Source organism: Otolemur garnettii, unplaced genomic scaffold (genome assembly GCF_000181295.1).
Source record: "Otolemur garnettii isolate 467f Iridium unplaced genomic scaffold, OtoGar3 scaffold00173, whole genome shotgun sequence".
NCBI lineage: Eukaryota > Metazoa > Chordata > Mammalia > Primates > Galagidae > Otolemur > Otolemur garnettii.
In genome coordinates, this window is record NW_003852568.1 from 2739362 (window position 1) to 2763527 (window position 24166).

At 43.1% G+C, this 24166-nt stretch overlaps 1 long non-coding RNA gene across 1 annotated transcript in view; it reads left to right on the forward strand.

Moving 5' to 3' along the window:
- Nucleotides 1-1823: 1823 nt before the first annotated feature.
- Nucleotides 1824-24166, forward strand: part of LOC111728612 — a 31089-nt gene continuing 8746 nt past the window's right edge. The window contains exon 1 of the long non-coding RNA XR_002775852.1: nucleotides 1824-2017. This is a non-coding gene — a long non-coding RNA (uncharacterized LOC111728612). The remainder of the gene's footprint in view (nucleotides 2018-24166) is intronic.

Below are 24166 nucleotides of genomic sequence, written 5' to 3' on the forward strand. Positions count from 1 at the left end.
ATATACAGTTTTATACCATTTTATATATGTGGCATTTTATATACATGGCACTACTAGAGTGCCATGGCACTCTAGTAGTGGAAGAAGGTCCAGTTTTTAGAGGGTTTCTCCCGTGGAATAAAATGGGAGGATGTTTGAACTCTACTTGCTTGTTTGTATGGAGTATAATATGAGCCCTTCTCTTGGGGCAGGGGACTCTCATCCACTTGGCAATGGATTTTGTACCTTTTGTTTGTATCCTTGGGGTCACAGCTCGCCTCAGCAGGGTTGATGTGCGTTCTTCAACCTTCTCTCTTGGCTCAGCTCCAACCCATTGGCTTACTTGCTGAACTTCTGTCCTTTGACTCTCCTTGTGGACGGGAGCCTCTGTGAAAAGCTGGCTTCAGTTGGCCATCTTGCCTCAGGATCCACCACTTTTCTGATTTCTGGATCTCAATGTTGATTAGGAACCTGAGTTTCTTTAGGGTGGCATGAGTGGGAACAGAAAGAGAGGCTGGGTGAGCCTCTGTAGAATCCCAGTGGTGATGCTTCAGGTAACTCATGAGCCTCTGTGAGCTTGAACAACTTTTCCACAAAGGCAGAGTCTTCCTCCTCATCAGGAGCAGGTGTAGGCAGCTGTAGGGACTGCATAAGTCCCCAGCTGCTCTATGGCTTCAGCCTGATGCTCAGCCAGAGTTCTCTAAACTAGTCCATCAGCCCTAGAGAATGTACAGTATTCCAGATGAAGCTGGGAGGAAAATGTTTATTTGTATGAATATTAATCATGTGTATTACTATGGGTGACTGGGAATGGATGCAAAATGTGTATATGTTTCACTTCATTAAGAATTTTTTTTGGGGGCGGTTTGGCGCCCGTAGCTCAGCAGTTAGGGCACCAGCCACATACACCAGAACTGGCAGATTTAAACCTGGCCTGGACCTGCCAAACAACAATGACAACTACAACAAAAAAAAAAATAGCCAGGTATTGTGGCATGTGACTGTAATCCCAGCTACTAGGGAGGCTGAGGAAGGAGAGTCGCTTGGGCCCAAGAGTTTGAGGTTGCTGTGAGCTATGACACCACAGCACTCTACCAAGGGCGACATAGTAAGACTCTGTCTCCAAAAAAAAAAAAAAAGATTTTTAACATTATTGGTTTTCCTTCTTTTGCACACAAAAGCAAAAAATTAAGTGTGTTCCACTTGTCAGAGGTCTCCTCACTGTAATGGGTACTACAAGGCCCCTGTGGGCCACATCCCAGGGTTGAATAAGAACTGGGAGGTGGGGTGTTGGAGACAGCTGCCCATGGAGTCAAATGTGAGATGTTTCCAGCTAATTCCTAGCTCTGAAATATGCCTTCCTCCTGGACTGATGAGGCACGCAGTCCCATGGGCCTGCTTTATTCATCAGGTCAAGTAGGGGACATCCCAACTCCTATGACAAGTGGCCAGGCCTCTGAACCAGCCTTCTCTTGGCCCAAGGAACTCACCAACACATATAGAAGATAGAACTAAAAGCCAAGCAACACTCAATGTTCCAAATGAGCCACATTGCTGAAATATAGACTGCTGTGTTATATGATTAAATTGTTATCAGTCTGGTGACCCACGAAACCCAGTCTTAATATAAAATGCCATTTGTTTGGGAAATCCATCTCCCAAAGAAATTTGGTTCCAGGGGCTCTGATCAATGTGCACCATTAGAGTTTCATTCCTTTGGCAGGAGAATTTGTGTTCTGTTTGAATAAAGATGGATCCGTGTTAGAGAAAATTCTAAGGTGATCCCTAAGAGGTCAGTAGAGTCCCTTCCTGTTGACTGTGATTTCATTCCTGTCACTAGGTTATAAGGCAAAGATACAGAAGGTCAAAAGGAAGTTCACCCTGATAAGTCCCTTAGAAGAAGGTCCAGAGGCCAGAGCTGGAAGCAGCAGCAGACACTCTTGTTTTGGCCTAAAAACAATAAATTGCCACGTTGTGGAGCGGAGCAGCTTTAGGAGACTCCAGTGAACCTACACCCGACTCCTGAGCCACAGAAGCTGTAAGATAATGCATGTGTGTTGTTTTAAGCTAAGTTTGTATAAGTTGTTACCCATTATAGAAAATTACTACAGGAGAAAAGAGGCGTCCTCAGGTCATCACAGACACAGTGATGGCTCTGAGCCTGGCACTCTCATACAGTGTCTCATTTACAACAGCCTGCAGAGTGAGGGTGGCCCCTTAGGAACGTCCTCTATGTAGGGCTTGAATTCTCTGACACAATCATGTAATGATTTCCCTGTTCTTGGGAAACAGAAGGAATTAGCTCTTGGTCACTCTCGGCCATTGTCCTTAAACTCCTCAGAGACAGGGAAGAAGATGGGCTTTGGTGAGATGTACTTGCCTTCACAATTATCTGCTGTTTATTAGCTAAGTGACTAGGGCAGATACATGACCTTCAAGAAATTGTGTTCTAATCTGACAATGAGTGGAGTTGCTATGAGAAACATGGCCAACTGTGTGCTGGTCCCTGGGTTATTGGCATTCATGGAGAATATTATCTATTCCTGGCAGCAGCCCTGCATGCCAGGTGACATGATCGATTATAATTCTTTGGATGAGAAAAGGTTTTCAGGGAAGTTGAACTTATGCCCTAGTTCAGTGGAGGTAAAGGAGGGGACTCAGATGGAGGCTCAGATCTGTGGGACCTCCCAGGAAAGTCTCTCTGAGGCACCTTGAGTCCTTCCACCTGCATGCAGGGCTCCCTGTGGGCTGGGCCTCCTGGTGCCCTAAATTCTTCTGACAGTACCTGTTGTGGGTGATGGGGGCCACCATCTTTCATGTCTTTCTGAAATGTCCATCACAACCTCTAGGAATGGTTTCCCATGTCCCCTCACTTCCCTACCTTGCAGGAGTGAATCCGAGTCACAACAGGCAATGGGATAGTGTTCTTCCTTGCAGGCACGACCTCTAGGACCTGAGATTAAAGGGGACTACAGCCGGGACCCTAAGAAGTCTTGGCTTGCTCTGAGAGGAAGGCTGTCCTGCAGGGCAGCCAGGTAGGATTGACTGGGATGACCCCTGAAGGCCACCTGCAGGCTGGCTCCCTGACAGGGGCCAAAGCCTATACTTCTGAGTCAGCTTCCTCTGCCTCTTGCTCTGTGTTCCCACTGGCCTTGCCCAGGCTTAGCAAAGTCTTTTCAAACACCCAGTCCTAGCTGTGTTCTGTGAAGCCAAAAGACAATGTCTTGTCTGGGCCAGTGCAGTAAAATGTGGATGGGGCCTCCTATGGATTGGGCCACTCATGGATGGGATCTCTGTTGATAAGGTCTTCTGTGGATGGGGCCTTCCGTGGATAGGATCTCCCGTGGATGGGGTCTTTGTGGTTGGGGCCTCCTGTGGATGGAGCCTGTGTTGATGGGCTTTCTTGTGGATGGGGCTTCCTGTGGATGGGGTCTTTGTGGATGGAGTCTTCATGGATGAGATGCTGGTGCTGTGGGAAGTGGAGCCTGAGACCTGGGACAAGGGGACTGGCATCTCTCAGGGTTGGCCCAGTGGCCCTGACCTCTGTGTTCTTCTTTCAGAGCAAATCCTACATGGCCTAGAAATTGTTTTTCTTTAACAGAGGATTCAATTTCCTCCTTGCAGTAGGATCAGTGAGGTGAGTGTTTCACATTAGACCTCAGAGCACTGAGGGGTGGCATAGGGCTGCCACCCAGCCAGGAATGTGTGTGCCAGACCCTCTGTGTCCTGGGTAGCTGCCTTCTGTCAGCACTAGAATACTTCTCCTGACATACCTGTGCCCTACTCCCCTCTATAGCAGCCTGCTTGCCCCTTTCTGTGTTACTGTGTATGTGACTCTCTCTGCCATGCTGGGAACTTCTTATGTATTCAGTTGTTGTTAGCTGTATTTGACAGGCTGCCCCAAGGAAGGGCTGAACTCAGGAAAGCACTGGTCAGTTTGGAAATAGAATTGAAAGGGGTTAGAAAATATTTTTCATCTTTAGCCTCTTCAGTTAGTAAAAGGGTCTCAAAGTGAGACACAGCCTTGTTGAAACTTCTAAAAGCACTGAAGTGGCACTTCACAGAGCCCCTCAGCCAGACACAAAGGGTCTGAGCAAGGCAAAGGCCTGTCCCACAGGGCCTGGTGCTTCTGCAGTACCCAGAGTGAAATCTAGAGAGTAAGGCATGTGTCAGAAGAAATCATGGGTGTTGTCATTGCATATGGTGGAAGCTGCCATCAAATGCATGGAAATCCTTCGCATTTTAGAGGTCTCTCTTCCCGAAAGTGTCACCAGCCTGGCCTGAGGGCGACAGTGACCATTCAAGATGTGAGCAGATGTCTGGGTTTCTGATTCACCCCAGGAAGGGACAGGCTTACACAGCTGCTCAGGACCATGAAAGGGAATCATGGAAGATGACAGAGACAGAAGGACCTGCCCTAGGGGGATGCAGATCCCAGAGAACAGACCTGGGGCCCCATCAGAGGGCAGTGCTTGCTCTTAGAGTAGGGGTATAGTGGTATTTTCCTAGGACTATTTCAAATTTCTCTGGAAAGTTGTGGTCCATGGTCTCTAGATAAAGAGGAGACATGAGAAACTGCTGTAGTTGTGAGACCTTGGACCTCATCTCTGATGCTCTGATTAGGGGACCTTCTGAAGTATCTTAGGAAAGGCAAGTGTGGGATTGGCATCTGCGAAAGGAGTGACAGGAGTGGTAATTTAGATCATTATCCAGGAAATCTCAGATCCCCTCCTTTTAATAGAGACAATATCTTTTCCAGTTCCTTGGCCATATGACTTGCATTGACCAATAGAATGTTCGTGGATCAAGGAGGAGTAAAGGCCTTGTGGTGTTAGGCTTACCTTCTTGCCATCTTCACTTCATGTCATTTTTTCCGCTGGGTCATTGCTGCCCCTTTCTGGAACAGATTTGAGTCCAAGCTATAAGGAGAAGTTAAACCTAGCCAGACCCACAGCTCAGCCAAGCCCATACTAGATGAGCTGACTCTCCCAACTGGCTAGTATACATGAGTGATAACACATGAGAGTTAAGTGGCAGAGTTTTGGAATGGTCTGTTACACAGCAATAGCTGACTGATACACCTTCCTTCAAGAGAGAATAGATGGCAAGCAGAGAAATGACAGCCAGAGGACTGTTTCTGGTTTGGGAGTGGGTGATAATCCAAGCAGCTCTCAAGAAGCAGGATGTAGCCAAGGTCAAGAGAACCACAGCCTTCAGTCCTTGAGCAAGTTTGTTTCTCTGAGTTCTCATTTGGCTTCTCAAGGCTCCTGTTTGAGATCCTACAAGCTGTTTGAGATCCTACAAGCTGTTCTGAGAGAGTAATTAAAAAAGGAGACTGATGATGGGGCTGTGGGTTCACTTAAATACCCTAACAGGATCATTTTCCTTAAATGAAAATGGAATGTGCCTTGTTCTTTTCAATTATAAGAATAATAAACAGGCGATGCCGTTACAGTAAGTGCCTTGCATGGACTGCCAGCAGTTATCACCAGTGTTGGTTCTGAGCTACAGAGGGAGAGATTTGATCCATCAAAAAAATCTCACATGCATGACAGATTTATTGGACCTCAACAAATGTTCTTTTAACGAAAATTACCATTTAAAACACTCCTCAGAAAATGGCCTCATTAAATCTTATGCCAGACCATGTATTTAAACCAAATTCAAGTGGATTTATTGTCTTCTCTTTTCTTGTATAATTAATCAGATGAAAGCTGATCTTTAAAATGGACTTAGCTATTACCTTGAAAAATACAAATTCTTCATTCTTTTTCCCAATCTGTTTGTACCTGACTGGGTCCCTATGGGCCAGTAATGAGTTTGCTCAGATAAACTTAAAGTGGGACTTGTTTTCATTGATCACCTTCCAGTGTGTTTGCTCCCCTACCAGACTGACCTCTTCTAGGAAAGGAATTGCTGTGTGTTTGTGTTCATATCCATTGTGCCTATGACGGTGCTCACTGCAGAGGGGGCTCAGTGATCACTGACGAAAGTTGGGTTGCAGAGGTCAATTTCTTGAGGCCTTTGGCAAAAGGAAACCCCTGATGAATGATTCAATCACATCTGTGCAAATTCAAGCACAATTATTATTACCTCCCATTTACTATAATCAAGGGTGAGCATTAGAGTCAAACATATACATGTAAGTCTTGGTGATGGGAATGCAAGCAGAACCCTCCCTGGGAACTTGGGTACTTTTCCCTGCTGTGGTTATTATCCAGTGTCCCTGTAACATGTTCCCCATTGAACAAATTTCAATGACCCCTATATAATCCTCTCCTTTAGCTAACTACCAGACCTTTTGAGTTGCTTCCCAGAAATGGTGGATTTTCTGCAAGACAAAGAAGCCGAGATTCGGAATGGGGGCAGATTCCCTGAAGACTCCCAGTGCCCTGTGACCTGCCCCAATGCTTGTAGCTCCTTGTTAGCTACACAGAACCTGCCCCAAGTTATGTGGCCCTTCCTTTAAAAGCCCATGATATCTGTTATTCAGTCGAAGAGATGGATTTGAGACAGCTTCTCCCATTCTCTCAACGAGACCAGACATCTGTCAGATTGAAAATTCCTTTCTTCCTTGGCAAACTTTTTGTCTCAATAATTGGGTCCCTGGGTGACAAGAAACTAGATTTAGACATAAACTACTTTGCAATTTCAACAATATCCCAACCGGACTGGTGAGACATGGGTGAGGAAACGTTGAGGTTGGGGCTGTGTCATTCGGTCAGGTGGGCAGTGAGATTGTGCTTCCTCGTACCACTGCTGCTCCTACAACTGTTTCCCCTTTGCCACCCGACTGAAGTTGGCCCAGAAGTGGTTAGTGATCTGATCCTTGACCAAATCCCTGTAGAACTTAAATGAGGTTTGGTTAACACTGTTTATAAGATCTTTAATGCTTGTTTATGTCTGTATACTTTCTTCTAAACAAATCAGATTATTACAACTGTTTCTGGTACTTTCCCTCATCTTCTGCACTTGTCTCGGGATGGGACTGTGTGGGCTTTGCAGTGGGAGAAGCTAATGTTTGCCCCTTACTCTCCACCTACCTGTGTTCCAGAGCTGATAAGTTCCTCAAAGTGGAGGTGTTACTGAAAGGCCCTAAGTAGGAAAGGTGGAGAATTCTTAGGGCTGGTGGCAGCTAGGCAAGATGAAGTTGCCCGAACACTGGGCACAGGATGTGACTGAGGCCTGGGGACCTGGCTTGTGAGTGGGGCATTCCATGTGCTGCTGATGAGGCTGGAGTGCGGCAGGTGGGTGAGTTTGCTCATCTGAGAACAGAGGCTCAGGGGCCAGCCCACTACACCATTCTCTCAGGTGGGTCTTTGGGACTAAAACAAAAAGGTGTGAGGGAGCAAAGCCACCCTAAACCTTGAATGAGTCTACCTGGTTCTTCCCTGCACTAAATGCCAACATGGTGGCCAGGTAGGACACTGCTGCCAACTTCTCAGGCCCCAGTGGACCCTTCTGGCAGTAGCCTCTGGTTCACAAAATAGCCATCCTCTCCTTGCTCTGCCTCCAGTGAGAGGGGGTGATGGTGCCACTTCTAGGAGTTGAGTTGGGCTCTCTGAGCTGGGACTTCAGAGCCTGGCAGCATGTCTGTTACTCCAAGAGGACATGAAGAGCCTTTGGCATCCATGGCAACTCCCGGAGGCCTGAAGGGGGCATGGTTTGAAAGTAGGTGCTAAATTATGGGAGGCCATGGTTTTGGACCAAGCTCCTACACCAGCCCAACAGAAAAGAATGAACCAGGAGCCATTCAGCCAGGTGCCACATCGTAAAACTGAACCTGGAAACAGGCCAGTTTTCAGTTGTTTGAAGACCAGAAACTTGTTGGATACAATATAGAAATGGGGTAATAGTATGCGGAAAGGAGATGCAGCCCGTCCAGAGACAAAAGGGAGTTTATTAAGGGAAAGAACAGAAGTGGGGTCTGAGCCAGAGTCAACAGCCTGCCCCCTCCTGATTCCAGGCATTTTTCAATCTCAGGCAGATAGTCAGAAGTAGAGGGTATGGGCAGTGGTCACTCTCATAGTGAAGAAGAATCTGCAAAGTAGTGCAATCTTGACAAAAGGCAGGACAACCCTGAAGGAAGAAGAAAGCTTGATTGTAGGGGACCTCCAGCCACTTGCCATTGTGGGTTATGAAATTATTGACATCTTGGAGAATCTTTAAATTAAAAGTGCCATTTTCAGACCATAGGAGGAGACAGACCAGTGGCGAGTATTGAGGGGGAATGGAATGGCAATTGCACATGGCATGTAGAGCGAGAGAAGATGAACAGGGGGAGGCAGGTGTCCCCACATCTCCTGTGGCACGAGACAGAAAGAGACCTGATCTGTCCCTTAGGCATTCCTGAGAGATGGTGTTGGGGTACAGGGACTAGTGGCTCAGATCCTCAGGGTGTTCTCCACCTAGTGCTAGGGTTTGCAGCAGAGAAGACAGATGAGTAGAATGAATGAAACTTCCTGAAAAAGCCCCTTCCTTCAACTCACTGAGTTCCTGCTAGTCCTAGTGAATTTGTGTGAAGTGTTGGTTGTTCAGGGAGCTGTGGCAAGGGTGCAGGGTGGTCTCAGGACTCGTCTCACTGCCTCCTTCCTGGTTTTCAGCACCATGTGTTGATGTTGAAAGGTGGAAAGAAGTTACAAAGAGCCAGGAAGAGTAGAGTTAATGGCAGAGACTTATTAGGAGGATCTGCAAGCAGATGGAAATGGAAAATGGCAGCAGCACTGAGCTAGGGCAAGGGGTCTTTTTTAAGCAATTCAAGGTGTGGTGAAAGTGTAGTTCAGGAGGCAGTGGGGTGTGGGGTGTGCCATGACGCAGACCGAAGGTCGTCTGCTAGGGCCTTGGAAAAGGTGGGAGGGCCACCTGCTGGAAATATTTTGTAACCTGGAACAACTGCTTATTGGAACCAGGGAAGCAAAGAGAGTTCTGTTCTTTGCTTAATCAGTGTCCAGACCCGTCTGAGCCAGAGAAAGACCAACATTCCAGCAAGCTGGGCATCAGGATGGGACTTGGAGACTTGGGGTCCTCCTTACATTTCTTCCACACATTGTCCCAGGACTAGAGGAAAGCCTGGAAGAGCCTTTTAAACTGCAGAGGGGGCTGCTAGCTGGGACTTGGGGGTTGGGAGGCAGTCCACACTCCACAACATTCCAGGAGTAACTGCCCTGCGATATTCAGGAGACTGGGGCTTTGATCATTATTCTGTGGTTCAACCTCCAGACCTCTGGCTTAGCCATCGTTCAGCAGTTTGGCCTTTGATTTAATTAATTCAACTTCTTGGCCCAGTTTCTCCAAATGGCTGCCTCACTAAAATGGCCACGCTTATGCTGAGGGGGCATCTAAGATTTGTACCCACATAAGTAATCTGAAGGGGCCTGGCTTACCTGAACTGCAAGTAGATAAGGACATTGTAAGGGTGGTCGTGTTTATAGTGAAATAATGGGAAAAGTATTTATCCATAGTTTTTCCATAAGGCCTAGAATCTATTTCTCTGTCTGCTTTCTTTCTCTTGCCTACCCCACTCATGTGGATTTCTGTTTTCATAAACCCTTGAGGAACCCAATAGACCAAAAGGAAATACAAATTCTTTCTCTTATGTTTCCCCAGGTCCTTTGTCTTTTAGAATTTGTTCCTTTAAGTCTCGAGTGATTCCTGAGTGTCCTGGATGAACAATGGAACACGAATAAACAGGCCTCAGGATTGGGAACACCTGGAAAAATGTCTGTCTTCAACCTTGCCAGAGGAAAAAGGGACACAGCATTCACATCCGCAATACCTTGCGAGTTCAGCTACCATTTCTTTTTTGTCCCCTTTAAATCCACCTACTCATTAGACCTCGGGGCAGGCATTCTTTGGGATGCCACGCTGTTTTTTCAGCTCCTTTTCTCTCTCTTCCCCCACATCTCCCCTTCTTTCACTTCTAACTCTCTGCTCTCTTCTCTCCTACCTATCTCTTCCTGCCCACTCTCTAATATAAAATAAACTTATACTTTTATATCCCAATCTTGGCCTAGAGAAATTCTTTTCTCATCCCAAACTCACACCAGCTGAGCTTTCCACACCTGTCAGACAGACAGACATTTCCTCTGCTTTAACCCTATGAGGGATGTTGCTTCCAAACCACCCATCTGCCTTTTATTCTCTGAGTCTGCTTTTCTCAGCCTTTTCTGTGCATAAAGCCCACTCCTTGCACTTAGCTCAGGGGAGCAACCATTTCCTACAATTCACGAATTGCTAATATATGTAGAAGCCAATTAGATCATTAAACTCAGTTTGTTAAAATTTTATTTTTAACAGTGGGGAGAATGTAAAGGGAAAGGAAAGAAACTGCCTTTCTGAATTACTGAAAGCACCAACTCCCAGGGAGTTCAGCTTTGTGCATTACGAGAGAGTTTGGAAAATGATTTTTGTCTTTGTATTGCTTTGTGTGCCATCACCCGCTGGGCAAGGAGTGGGTGAGGAAAGCCCAGGGTAAAGGGACTCTGGCTGCAGGGGGTAGTGACCCTGAGCTCTGGCTGCCTTTGCACCCTCAAATATAGAACCCCAGCAAGGTCCTATATTCCATGCTTTGGAAAAAAGTTGAAAATCAAGATTTTAGTGTGAACTCCTGAATTTTTAAAGCTATCAATCAATTAAAAATAGTGTCTGATCCAATCAGAACCTGTCTGTGAACTAGATTTGGTTTCTGGCCTGTCAGTGTATTCTTCAGGTACAGTACTGCCTCTGAGGGTTGCTGCTGCCTGGCCCCAGGATGAGGTAGGGGGAGCCAGAGAGAGAAGGATTACCTGCTCATACCAGAAGAATAGAGGGGAATAGAGGGCACAGCTCCAACTTACCCCGTGGAGAAAGCTCCAAATGGATTGGACTTGAGGTGTCCTGCACTACCCTGGACTCTCCTGCCTGAATTCTTGCATGTTCCAGGTTTGGGGAGTGAACTGGTGGGGGGAGATGGGACTTTGTGGATATTGCCTGAAGTTTCCTTAAATATGGTCAGGTGGTTGATGAATTGCATTGTAGAAAGGAGTTATAGGAGATGGGGGATATATTAATCTGTTTCAGTATAGTAGCTATCTGTATACATCCTAGGATATCATGTTGTATAGCTTTAAGTGTATACAATAAAATCTAAAAAAAGAGGAGCTGGGCCTGTGGTACCCAGGAGACCCTGGGGTTTACCTTTTGGAGTACTTTCCCCTTAGACTATGAGGAACAGTGGCCACTGAGAAATTGCCCTCACTTCCAGCTACTAAAGAGGAGGTGGTCTTTAGAAGGGATGAAAAAAAACACCACCCACCTCCCTGGGATGCTGTGAGGAGCAGTGAGATTCAGCATGGGAGGGTGCCTGCCTTTCCCTGCTCTGTTAGGCAGTGCCCCAGGCTTCCAGCTGGAGCGGGGTGAGGCTGGACCCCTCCTCCAAGCCTCATTCTCTAGATGTGAGGGGGAATTTCTGTTCCATGCTCACCATGGGAGTGGAGCCAAGACAAGCTAGCCTTACTGTGCGTGGGGAGGTGGGTCAACCTTGGCGATGTGGGGTCATTTGTAGGCTGTGTGGGCTGTAGAGGTGTGCAGCCCTTTTGTCCCCACTGGAGACTTTGTGTTGGTGGCAGATGCTGTGTGAGGTACTCACAGGTCTCTCCTGTTCTGTAGGCTTTTCTGCTGTAACCTAGTACAGACCCTGGGGCCCTGAAGCTCTGTGGGTCAGAGCAAGGACCCCGCTATTCACTCTCAGGGCATGTGAGCTGGACTAACCAAAATATCTCCAAGGCCCTCAAAATGTCCCCTCCTCCAAGAAGCCCTGGGCTTCCTGCCACCCTGATCTCTCTGATCTGAAGCCACTGCTGGGATTCAGCCTTGGGGGCCACATTAGACAGCCAGGCCCTGACTGTGAGGGCTTTACATTTCTGATTTCAGCTTACAAAGTTACCAACTAGAGAGTGTTTCCCTCTTAACTCTCTCCTGTACATTTAAGTTCACTCAAACATAGGGAGATGAGAGTCCTTGGGCGTCTCCCTCCCCACCCCAGGCAGGGGTCCCTTATGGCATATGGCCAGGTGCCACAGGCATGGGTGTCATTGACTCCTGGGAATGCCTGTTACAAGGCCCCTCTGGTGTCCAGAGCGAGGCAGCTCCCTACCCAAGAGGGAGACAGGACTGGCTCAGGGGTGTGTGGCTCTGGGGACTCCCTGCCCCCTGCAGCCTGGCCCTGCTGTCACCATCACCATTTCTCGTACATCCCAGAACAAATTACTGGTGCACACTAACGATTTTGTTAAGCTGGATCTCACGGTGGTTCTGATTTTTGCTCTTTTCCACTTTTCCCTTCCCCCAGTTCCTACTTAGGGGCCCCCTTTTCTGGAACTTCTGTGCTTTGATGTTATCTTGTGCCATTATCTGTCATGGAGCTAGTCACATGTGGGGAAATCCCAGCCTCCAGAACTGTCTCAGGTGTCCAGAGGTCACCTCCTCAGGGCAGTGCTGACCCAGGGTCTGGCACAGAGAGGAAGGGAAGGGGTGTTTGTGCAGCTGCCCGCCCTGCCCAGTGTGGGGGCAGGCCCGGGTGACACTTGCTGGCTGAGAGCTGAGCATGCAGCAGCCAGTAGCTTTCATGAAACTTCTAGTCTAATCAGGGGATACAGATTTCATTATGATTATTAGTAGATACAGACTTTAGACAGGCTATAAATACATAATTAGAACTTGAAGTAAATATTATTAAAGAAAAGTAAATGGTCCCCTGAGTAAGAATAGTTAAGGGAGGAAAGAATTAATTTTAATTTTAAAAAATTTTAACAAGTGTTGGTGAATTTGTGGAGAAATTAGAACCCATACACTGTTGATAGGAATGTGAGATAGTGCAGCTGCTTGGGAAAATAGTTTGGCGTTCCTTAAAAAGTTAAACCCAGGCTTGGCGCCTGTAGCACAGTGGTTAGGGCACTGGTCACATATACCAGGGCTGGTGGATTCAAACTGGACCCTGCTAAACAACAATGACTACCACAATAAAAAATAGCTGGGCATTGTGGGAGGCTGAGGCAAGAGAATTGCTTATAAGCCCAAGTGTTTGAGGTTGCTGTGAGTGAGCCACGGCACTCTACCAAGGGTGTCATCGTGAGACTCTGTCTCAAACAAACAAACAAAAAACCCCCAAACCCCAAAACTACAGTTGTTACCATACTACCCAGCAATCTCCCTCTTAGGTATGTGTCCAAGACTATTGAAAACCTTGGTCTCCATGAAGACTTTTGCACAAATGTTCATAACAGCGTTACTCACAATAGCAGAAGAATGGAGACAATTCAGATGTCCATCAACTGATGAATGAGTAAACAAGTGCAGTATCTCTGGGGAATAGAATCATTCAGTCTTGAAAAGGAGAGAAGTCCTCCTGCATGCTATGATGTGGGTGAACATCAAAAACAGAATGAGAAGTGCAAGTAGCCAGACACAGAAGTCCACATACAGTCCGGAGAGGGACAACAGGAGGGCGGCTGCCGGGGGCCAGGTGAAGTTGGGGAGTGTGAAGCCACTGCTGATGTATGAGGTTTCTCTTTGGGGTGATGAAAATGTTTGGTGGGAGACGGTGGTAGTTGCAGCTTCACGAGTGTACAAAGATCATGGAATCACACATTTACAATTTTATGTTGTTTGAATTCTGTCTCAGTCAGAAATGATGATGAAATGTGTACGTGAAGATCCACTACCCAGGTGGAGAAACAGGTGGGTGGCGTGGGCACCAGCCGGGCCACACCGGTGGTCTCCTCCTCAGTTCCTGGTCAACACTGGCCTGACATCACAGCCCACGGCATCCTTGCTGTCCTTACTCAATGGAGTTGTGTTCCATTGTATGAGCTCCCAGATGAGGGGAGGCCCTGCTGTGGAAAGCCAAATGCAAAGTCAAAGTGCAAAGCCCTCCAAGGAGAGGGTGATCCTGCCACGAGCGGTCTGGAGAAGTCTCTCAGCGGGCAGAAGCTGGACAGGGTCTCTAGGCTGCCATTAAGTGTTAGTTCCCTGAGTGTCGCCCAGGGTTCTGAGGAAGGACAGGTTTCATCTGGGCTGCAGGGTATGCCGGGCCGTGGAAATCTGGCAGAAACGTGGTCAGGGGAAGCCCGACCTCCTCACCGTCTCCTCCTAAGCCCGACACGGCCCATGGTCACAGCCCGTTTCCAGAAGATCTGGCTCGGAGCTGTACATGGGGCAGAGCCTGGGCCTGCAGGCTGAGCTGAGTGCCCGCCACTGCTGCCCACAGTTTGCAAGGAGGCGAGTGCAGAACCTCATCAACTGTGGAACACACCAGAAGGGTCACACAGTGATCAGGCTCGGGTCACCCAGGTGCTTTGCCTGGAGACAGAAACAGATGGCATCTGGCCGTGGGGCTCTTGGTGGTGACAGCCAGCGTGTGTCGGTCCCTTCCACTTTGCTCTGCTGTGAGCCAGGCCTTCTCCACCTCTGCTGAAACATGGATTGCTCTCTCTTGCTTGGGGTCCCCCTTTTTTCTTATTATTATATGCTCTTTCTTGGCTTCTTTTTTCGTTTTGGTGGTACACATCCTTCAGTTACGTCTGAGAAAGGGTCTAGCCACCTGTTTCTCCAAGTGGGGAGTGGATATGCACGTGTACATTTCATTATTATTTCTGAGACAGAATTGCACATCTCAAAATGATTTTATGCCCCTTTCAACACTCCATACACTTGGTAGTTTGGCTGGATACAGAATTGTAGAAGGAAATTTTTTGTTTTGGAATTTTGAAGGTAATCCTTCACTGTTTTCTTCTTGTGTTGCTATTAAGAAGTACAAAACTATTTTTGTTTATGATCCTTTGCGTGCAGGCAGTTGTGAGCTTTTTTGCTTGTAGCTAGTATGATATGAAAGTCCACAAAAAGGCAGTAAGAGGGAGCATGTTTTCATTCATTGTATTGGGCTAATGGGTGGACCCTTTTAATGTAGCAATATATTAACTTCATTTCTGCAAAACTATTCGAATTAGTTCATCAGTTATTATCTTCCTTCTATTTTCTCTTCTCTCTTTTTTTCATTAATTTGATCTTTTTCATTTCTTAATGCTTGTCTTTATACTCTTCTTATTTGGAGATTTTCCTAACTTTGTTTTTCAATACTTCTTTAGAATTTATTACATCTGGTTTCATGCTTTTAATTTTCCAAGAGGCCTTTTTTTGTTGTTCTCTGAACTTTCCTTTTTTATAGCATCCTGTTCTTGTTTTGTGAATGCAATATTATCTCTTTTCTCTCTGAAGATATTAATTATAGTCTTTTTTTATTGTTTGGCATTTATTGAGAGTACAAATAATTAGGGTACACTGATTGTATTTGTTAGATAAACTCCCTCTTATAATTATGTCCCACCCCCAAGAGGTGTGCCATATATTGTGATCCCCCATCCTCCTCCATTTTCCCCTCTCCCTGCTCCCTCATTCCCCTACCCCACCCCTTGTATTAGCTCATCTACTGCCTTTATATTAGAATTGAGTATGTTAGATTCTTGCTTCTCCATTCTTGTGATTTTTTTTATTATTAAATCATAGCTGTGTATATTAATGCAATCATAGGGTACAATGTGCTAGTTTTAGACACAATCTGAAATGCTTTCATCAAACTGGTCAACATAGCCTTCACAGCATTTTCTTAGTTATTGTGTTAAGACATTTATATTCTACACCTAGTAAATTTCACATGTACCCTTGTAAGATGCACTGTAGGTGTGGTCCCACCAACTACTATCCCTTCACCCATCCTCCCTCCTTCCTTCCCCTACCTCTCCCCTTTCCCCTTAATTTGTTATACCTCCATCCAAGTTAATACAAAAAATGTAAAGTCTTCATCTTTTTTAATGGCTGAATAGTATTCCATGGTATACATATACCACAGCTTGTAATCCATTCCTGGGTTTGTGGCTATTTAGGTTTTTTCCACATTTTGGCAATTATAAATTGAGCTATGATAAATAGTCTAGTGCAAATGTCCTTATGACAAAAGGATTTTTTCTTCTGGGTAGATGCCTAGTAGTAGGATTGTAGGATCAAGTGGGAGGTCTAATTTGAGTTCTTTTAGGATTCTACATACTTCCTTCCAAAAAGGTTATATTAGTTTGCAATCCCACCAGCAGTATAAAAGTGTCTCCTTCTCTCACATCTATGCCAGTATCTGCAGCTTTGAGACTATGATGTGGGCCATTATTACTGGGGTTAGGTGGTATCTCAGGGTAGTTATAGTTGCATTTCTCTGATGATTAAGGATGATGAGCATTTTTCATGTTTGTTAGCCATTAATCTGCCTTCTTTAGATAAGGTTCTATTCATGTCTCTTGCCCGGTGATATATGGGATTGTTGGGTCTTTTTTGGTTGATTAATTTGAGTTCTCTGTAGATCCTAGTTATCAAGCTTTTGTCTGATTCATAATATACAAATGTATTTTCCCATTTTGAATGTTGTCTATTTGCTTTGGTTTTTGTTCCCTTAGCTATATAGAAGTTTTTCAGTTTAATTAAGTCCCATTTGTTTAGTTTTGTTGTTGTTGCAATTGCACAGAAGTCTTCATAAAATCTTCCCCTAGGCCGATATCTTCAAGTGTTTTCCCCACATTTTCTTTAAGTATTTTTATTGTTTCATGCCTTAGATTTAAATCTTTTATCCATCTTGAATCAATTTTTATAAGTGGTATGAGGTGCAGGTCCAGTTCAGTCTATTACATGTTGTTATCCAGTTCTCCTAACACCATTTATTGAATAGGGATTCTTTCCCCCAGTGTATGTTCTTGTTTGGTTTATCAAAGATTAGGTAGCTGTAAGATAATAGTTTCATCTCATGGTTTTCTTTTTGGTTCCAAATGTCAATGTCTCTATTTTTGTGCCAATACCATGCTGTTTTGGTCACTATGGCCTTATAGTATAGCCAAAAGTCTGTTAGGCTGATACCTAGGCTTTGTTTTTATTACTAAGAATTGCTGTGGCTAGATGGGGTTTCTTTTGGTTCCTCACAAAACGAAGAATTAGTTTTTCCAAATCTTGAAAATATGATGATAATATTTTAATGGGGATTACATTGTATCTGTAGATTGCTTTGGGAAGTATAGACATTTTGACAATGTTCATCATCCCAGCCATGAGCATGGTATGCTCTTCCATTTGTTAATATCTTCTGCTATTACTTTTCTTATGAATTTATTTTGTAATTTTCTTTGTAGAGGTCCTTCACCTTTTTTTTATGGATATTCCCAGGTATTTCATTTTTTTTTTAAAGCTACTGTGAAGGGAATTGTGTCCTTGATTAGCTTTTCATCTTGGCTGTTATTGGCATATACAAAGGCTACTTACTTGTGGACATTGATTTTATATCCTGAGACATTGCTGTATTTTTTCATCATTTCCAGAAGTCTTATGGTTGAGTCTTGGGGTTCTTGAAGTGTAAGATCATATTGTCAGCAAACCAAGAGAATTTGACCTTGTCTGCACCAATTTGGATGCCCTTTATTTCATTTTGTTGCCTGATTGTATTGGCTACAACTTCTACTATGTTGAATAGTAGTGGTGATAGAGCACAACCTTGTCTGGTTCCAGTTCTGAGTGGACAAGCTTTTAGTTTTACTCCATTGAGTATAGTATTGGCTGTGGGTTTGTCATAGATGGCTTCAATCAGTTTAAGAAATGTGCCATCTATGCCTACATTCTTAATTCTAATTAAAAAAGAAAGCTGAATTTTATCAAATGGTTTTTCTTCATCTATTGAGAGGATCATATGGTCTTTGTTTTTGCTTCTGTTGATATGGTGAATTATGTTTATGAACTGGTGTATGTTAAACCAGCCTTGCATTCCTGGGATGAAACCAACTTGATCATGATGAATGAGTTTTTAATGTGTAGCTGTAATCTATTGGTTATGACTTTATTGAGAATTTTTGCATCTGTATTCATTAGTGAAATTGGTCTGAAATTTTCCTTTTTAATTGGGTCTTTTCCTAGTTTTGGTATCAGGGTAATGCTTGCTTTATAGAATGTGTTAGGGAAGATTCCTTCCTTCTCAATTTTTTGGAATAATATCTGTAGCATGGGTATAAGCTCTTCTTGTTGTATTGTTCTGGACTAGTTTAAAGTGTCCATCTTTGTCATTCTTAACTTTAGTTGCTTTAAATCTGCTTGCATCTGAAAATAAGATTGCAGCCCCTCCTTTCTTCTGATTTCCAATTGCTTGAAACACTGTTTTCCATCCCTTAACCTTGAGTCTTGATTTAAGGCTAGGTGTGTCTCTTGGACACAGCATAAGGATGGCTTGTGCTTTTTTATCCAAGGAGAAGTCAGCTATGGCTAATGATATAGGAGGAAAATAAACTGTGTTATCCTAGAAGTATGGGAAATATAACCAGAAGGAGTAAACTTCTTTGTGAAATGTCACTTACAACTCAAATAATAACCAGAGATTGAACTATTTGCAGGGCAAAAATTACCCTAAAATCCAAATGATCTTGGTTTTGGTGATGAAGTTTTAGATATAACACCAAAGTCACAATCCCTAAAATAAAATAGTAAAAATTTGGAATTTATTAAATGGAAAAATCCTGCTCAATGAAGGATACTGTTACTAGAATCAAAAAACAGACTGGGAGAATACACGTAAAAGACATATTCCATTAAACATCTGTATCCAAAATATATAAAGAATCCTTAACATGCAACCCAGTTAACTCCATACCAAAAAAAAAAAATGGGTGAAAGATCTGAACAGATATCTCACCCCCCCCAAAAAAAAAATGAGAGAGAGAGAAAAAAAAGATGTTAAATAAACTTACGAAGCAATGCCCAGTCTCAGTTGTTGATAGGGAATTGCATATTAAAACAACAATGAAATATCCCTACACACCTACTGGAATGGCTACAGTTCAAAAAACTAACAAGTATCATTCATTGCTGCAGGAATGCAGAATGTTAGAGTCATTTTGGACAACAGTTTGGCACTTTCTTAGAAAGCTGAACATAGTTTTACCACACAATCCAGAAGTATTTACCAATTGTATTGAAAACTTATGATGACACAAAGACCTGCTCATGAATGTTTATAGCCTATTTATTCATAATCAATCAAACCTAGAAGCAACCAAAGTGTTCTTTAATAGGTGAAGGATAAACAAAATGTGGTATATAAATAAAACAAAAAGTTATTCAACAATAAAAAGAAATGAAATATTAACCTGTGACAGACATAGATGGATCTTAAATATGTAATTATAAGTGAAAGAAGTTAGTTCTGAAAAAGCTACATACTGTCTGATTCCACCTATGTGGCATTATCAAAAAAGAAAAATTAGGAACACTATGGTGACAATAAAAAGAAAAGCAGTTGCCAGGGATTTGACTGGAGGAGAAAGGGTTGAATAACATGAGAAGTTTTGTAGAGAAGTGAAATATGCTGAAATGGTAGATCCATAACATTAAACATTTGTCAAAACTTTTAGAAATTTAGGGCACAAGGAATGAAACCTTAGTGTATGCAAATGTTTACTAATAATCATTTAGAAGGCCAAATATCCCAGGTTACAAATGTAGTCCATGACAAAAGAATCTGTCTCACAAATGTATGAAATAACCTCACTGAAGGGGACAGGGAGGAAAGGTGCTGCCCTGGGTAACCTTGGAAATGAGTGAGGCTGTAAGACTAAAAGCAAAACTAAGTGTACATAAATTCTAGTTGATAAAGCTTTTTCTCCATGGAGCACTCATTAACAATTACATTATCATTGTATACACATATTGGAACTGAACCATTAAGTAAAAGGATGAGAGTTGGAGGGAGCCAGGTTTCTCACTGTTGGAGTAGGGGGTAAAAATAAGCAAGGGAAGGCAATAGAATGAGCCATGTGGCCATGGATTTGAGTCAGAGAATCAGTATGATCTCATGATTACCTTAATACAGATACAGATGGCCACATACAGAAATAGATACAGGTGTGCACATTAAAATGGACAATGACATCCAGGATCAATGAGCACACCTAATGCCCACATGTTGGTTTCTAATACCATCCTCTGATAAAAGAAACTGGAGCTTCTTAGACAAATGGCTACCTCTAAGAGTAGGATGGGAACAGCGTATAGTTCCTAAATCACCTTACAGTGCTACAAAGTAAGAACATGCAGAAATAACACACAACACATACACACACACAAATCCACAATGATGGAAGTTTTGCAAAAGGGTACAAGAACCAATCAAAGAGTTCCCAATACACAAATCTAGAATTTAAGCAATAAAATAGCAGTGTTAGATTTTTAACCGAAACCATACAAATATCCAAATTGATATGAATGTGTGCATAGATTAAGAAATAAATGGTAAATAAAAGGCAAATATCCCATGGGAAAGAATTCAAATCATTTATGTAGAAACTCATTGCCCAAGGAGGTGGAGAATGACTCCCAATGCCTTGCATGTAAGCTGTAGGTAGTGACTTCCTTTCAAAAGATACATTATAGAAACAGAAGAAGAGTGGAAAAGAATAGATTACAGTGGAGAAATCTGACAAACTCTAGGGCAGCATTGACGCTGATCAATGTCAACATCGAAGTAGGAAGTCATGTTGACAGAATGTAACCTTGATATGATGTGTGAAAATTTCATTTTACCTCTATGTTCCTCCTCCTCCAAACCCCGTCTCATCATGAGACAAGCATCAGACAAATCCCAATAGGGAGACATTGCATGAAATGTAAAACCTGTACTTCTCTAAATTGTCAAGAGGATTAAAAACAAGTAAACTCTTAGAAACTGTCACAGATCAGAGGAAGCTAAGAGAAAGAGAGGTATAGATATATTTGGGGCATGGAACAGAAAAAGAACTTTAGGTATAAACTAAGGCAATCTGAACAATACAAAAAAACCCTACTCAATCAAGAAAAAGACAGCTTTAAAATGGTAGGAACATTTTGCTGTCCTATACCTTCTCCAGCTTGGTGGCAATCTTGAAGACAGCAGCCTTCATTTCCAGTGTGAGACCCAGGTCCCTACTTCAGAGAGAGTGGAGCAGACCTTATTTCTAAATTATTATAATTTTTCTAATGGTCTGGGGACTACCTAAAAGCCTGGCAAAAGGTGTTTGTTTAGCCTAACTCAGAAGTCCCTTGATGCAGAAAAGTGGCAACAATGGTCAAACACATTATAAGTCACATGAAAAATAGCATCCTCCAGGCAGAAGATTAGAATTAAGATATACAGCAGAACCTCTAAAGCCAGGGAGGGAGATTGAGAGTTCCTTTGAGAAATCTGGATATTCAAAAGCACCTGTGTGGGCTGGGGAATTTAGAAAGCCTTATGCATGCCTGGGACAAGATGCAGACTTAGAAAGGCCTGAGAAGAGTGTAGTTTTTATGACGGCTCATCTTTAGGATTAAGTAGGAAGTGAAGGCTAAAGCAGAGCATTAGTCTTTTTTAATGATAGCAATATTTTATTGATCAAGTAGCAAATATTATAATAATTCATTTGGAAATACTGGGAAACTTGCTAGTTTTCAGGGGATACAGAGATGACTCCAGATGGTTTCAGCCCTCAACAATTTCATTTCTATCAGACAGACATGAAAGGTATCTGCAAGGAGGTAGGTAATTCAGTGAAATTATGAGGAGAACAGTGACAGAGCTAAGTACAGGGGACCTTGAGATACAGAGGAGTGACCCTCAGCTTAGGTTTTCAGGAAGGAAATCTCAGGGGTAGTACTGTGTATGAACGAGGTACTTAGGATCCTCAACATCAGACTAGAAAACTTCAGCTCAGGGAGGTAAAGTAACTTGGACAAAATCACATGAATAGGAAATGGCTGAGCCAGTTTTCATTCTCAGTAATGATGACACCCAAATCTCTTTTGCTTTACTTGACTGCCACCACTTAGATTTGCAATGGCTCCAAGGGAGAGAATCACTGTAGCCTCGCTGAGGGTTGAAGACGTCAAACAGCACAGAGCCAGTCTGCAAAGGATGGGGTGGGGGATGGTGTTTGTTTTGTTTTGTATCTTCTTTGTTTTTTGTTCTCTCTCTCATTTTCTTTAACTACTGACACTCAGGGAAATGTCTTTCAAAACCCTAACTGAGCACAGCCTAGAGGAACAGAACTTCAGAGGCCACACATGACAAGGACTACAGTGTTTACAGAAACTGTTTGGAAAGGTCACTAAACAATGGATAACAGCAACCTTCAACAATCAAAAACAGCAAACCAAGGGGAAGGAGAAAGAGATTTCCAGAGCTGCCATTATAATATTAAAATGTCTGGTTTTCAACAAAAAAATCACTAGGTCTAATTAAAAACCATGTTACTGGGGACACAAGAGATAAAGATGCCATTTGTAACAGCAACAGCATAAAGGGGGCTAGAGCTGTAGGGGAGTGGAAGTTCTGTTGGTTAAACCTAGTCTGTGGCACCTGTCACGGCAGTCCCAGCAGACCAATACAACATTTTTCCAGTAAGGAGAGTGGATCAATCATAAAAATGATCACTCAAAGTGTTAACAAAGGTATGGAGAAACTGGAATTTTCACTCATTGCTGGTGGGAATACAAAATGGTTTGGCCACTGTGCAAGACAATTTGGCCTTTCCTGAAAAAGTTAAACATTAAATTGCCTGTGATCCCACAAATCCCACTCCTAGGTATATTTCCCAAAGAATTGAAAACTAGTACAAAGTAGTACATATGTAAGTATGTTCATCCAAGCACTGTGCACATAGCCCAGAGGTAGAAAGAGCCCAAATGTCCACAGTGATGAATGCAGAAACAAGTTATGGTGTATACATATCAGAGAATATTATTCACTCACAAACATGAATGAAGTGCTAATGATAAACATGAATGAAGTACTGGTGTAACAGTATTGATGAACCTTGAAAACATTGGTAAGTGGAAGGAGCCAGATATGGGGTATACAGAGGTGGGATTGCTTAGAGAATAATGAATTGTACATTGGAGTAATAGAATTGTTTTAGAGCTAGAGAGAAGTGGTTGTTATACCACATTGTAAACACAGTGTCCACCATTAAACTCTTCACTTTAAAATGATTTTATGTGAATTTTACCTCAATCATTTCTTAAGAGGCAACATGAGAGAGCTTTGGGCTGCCCTGTTCTATGTCTTGATTGTGATGAAGGATACTTGGACCCTCACACAATGCAGTATTGTATAGATCCTAGTGTGCATGTACACACACATTCACACACACATATACTCATAAGTTCAAATCAAACAGGGGAAATCTAAATAAGACTTGTGGGTCATAGCAGTGTCAATGTTATGGTTACAATATTGTACTACTGTTTGCCCGAAGGGCACACAGGTTCTCTCTATATTATTTCTTAACCTGCTTATGACTCTACAATTATCTTAAAATTAAAAGTTATATTTAGGGTGGTGCCTGTGACTCAAAGGAGTAGGGCGCCAACCCCACATACTAGAAGTGGTGGGTTCAAACCTGGCCCTGGCCCAAAACTGCAAAAACTGCAAAAACTGCAAAAAAAAAAAAAAAAAACCCAAAAAAGGTACATTTAAAAAAGATCCCTTCAGATCTTTAAAGTTTGACGTGGTGCTTTGATAGGGATTGCATTAAATTTGTATATTCCTTTGGGTAATATGGACATTTTAACAATGTTAATTCTCAGAGTTTCGTAATTATCTTTATAGAGATCTTTCACGTCCTTTGTTAGGTAAATTCCCAAATATTTTATCTTCTTTGGCACTACTGTAAAAGGAATAGAGTCTTTGACTGTTTTTTCAGCTTGACTGTTATTGGTATATGTAAAAGCTACTGATTTGTGAGTATTGATTTTGTATCCTGAGATGCTACTGTATTCTTTGATCACTTTTAAGAGTTTTGTAGTTGTACTTCATTTTATATGGAATCAGAAAAAACCTCGAATAGCCAAGACATTACTCAGAAATAAAAACAAATCAGGAGGAATCACACTGCCAGACTTCAATCTATAGTGATCAAAACAGCATGGTACTGGCACAAAAATAGAGAGGTGTATGTATGGAACAGAATAGAGAACTAAGAGATGAACCCAGACTCTTATTGTCATTTGATCTTTGATAAGCCTGTCAAAAATATGAATTGGGTGGGTGGTGCCTGTGGCTCAAAGGAGTAAGGTGCCAGCCCCATGTGCCAGAGGTGGTGGGTTCAAGCCCAGCTCCAGCCAAAAC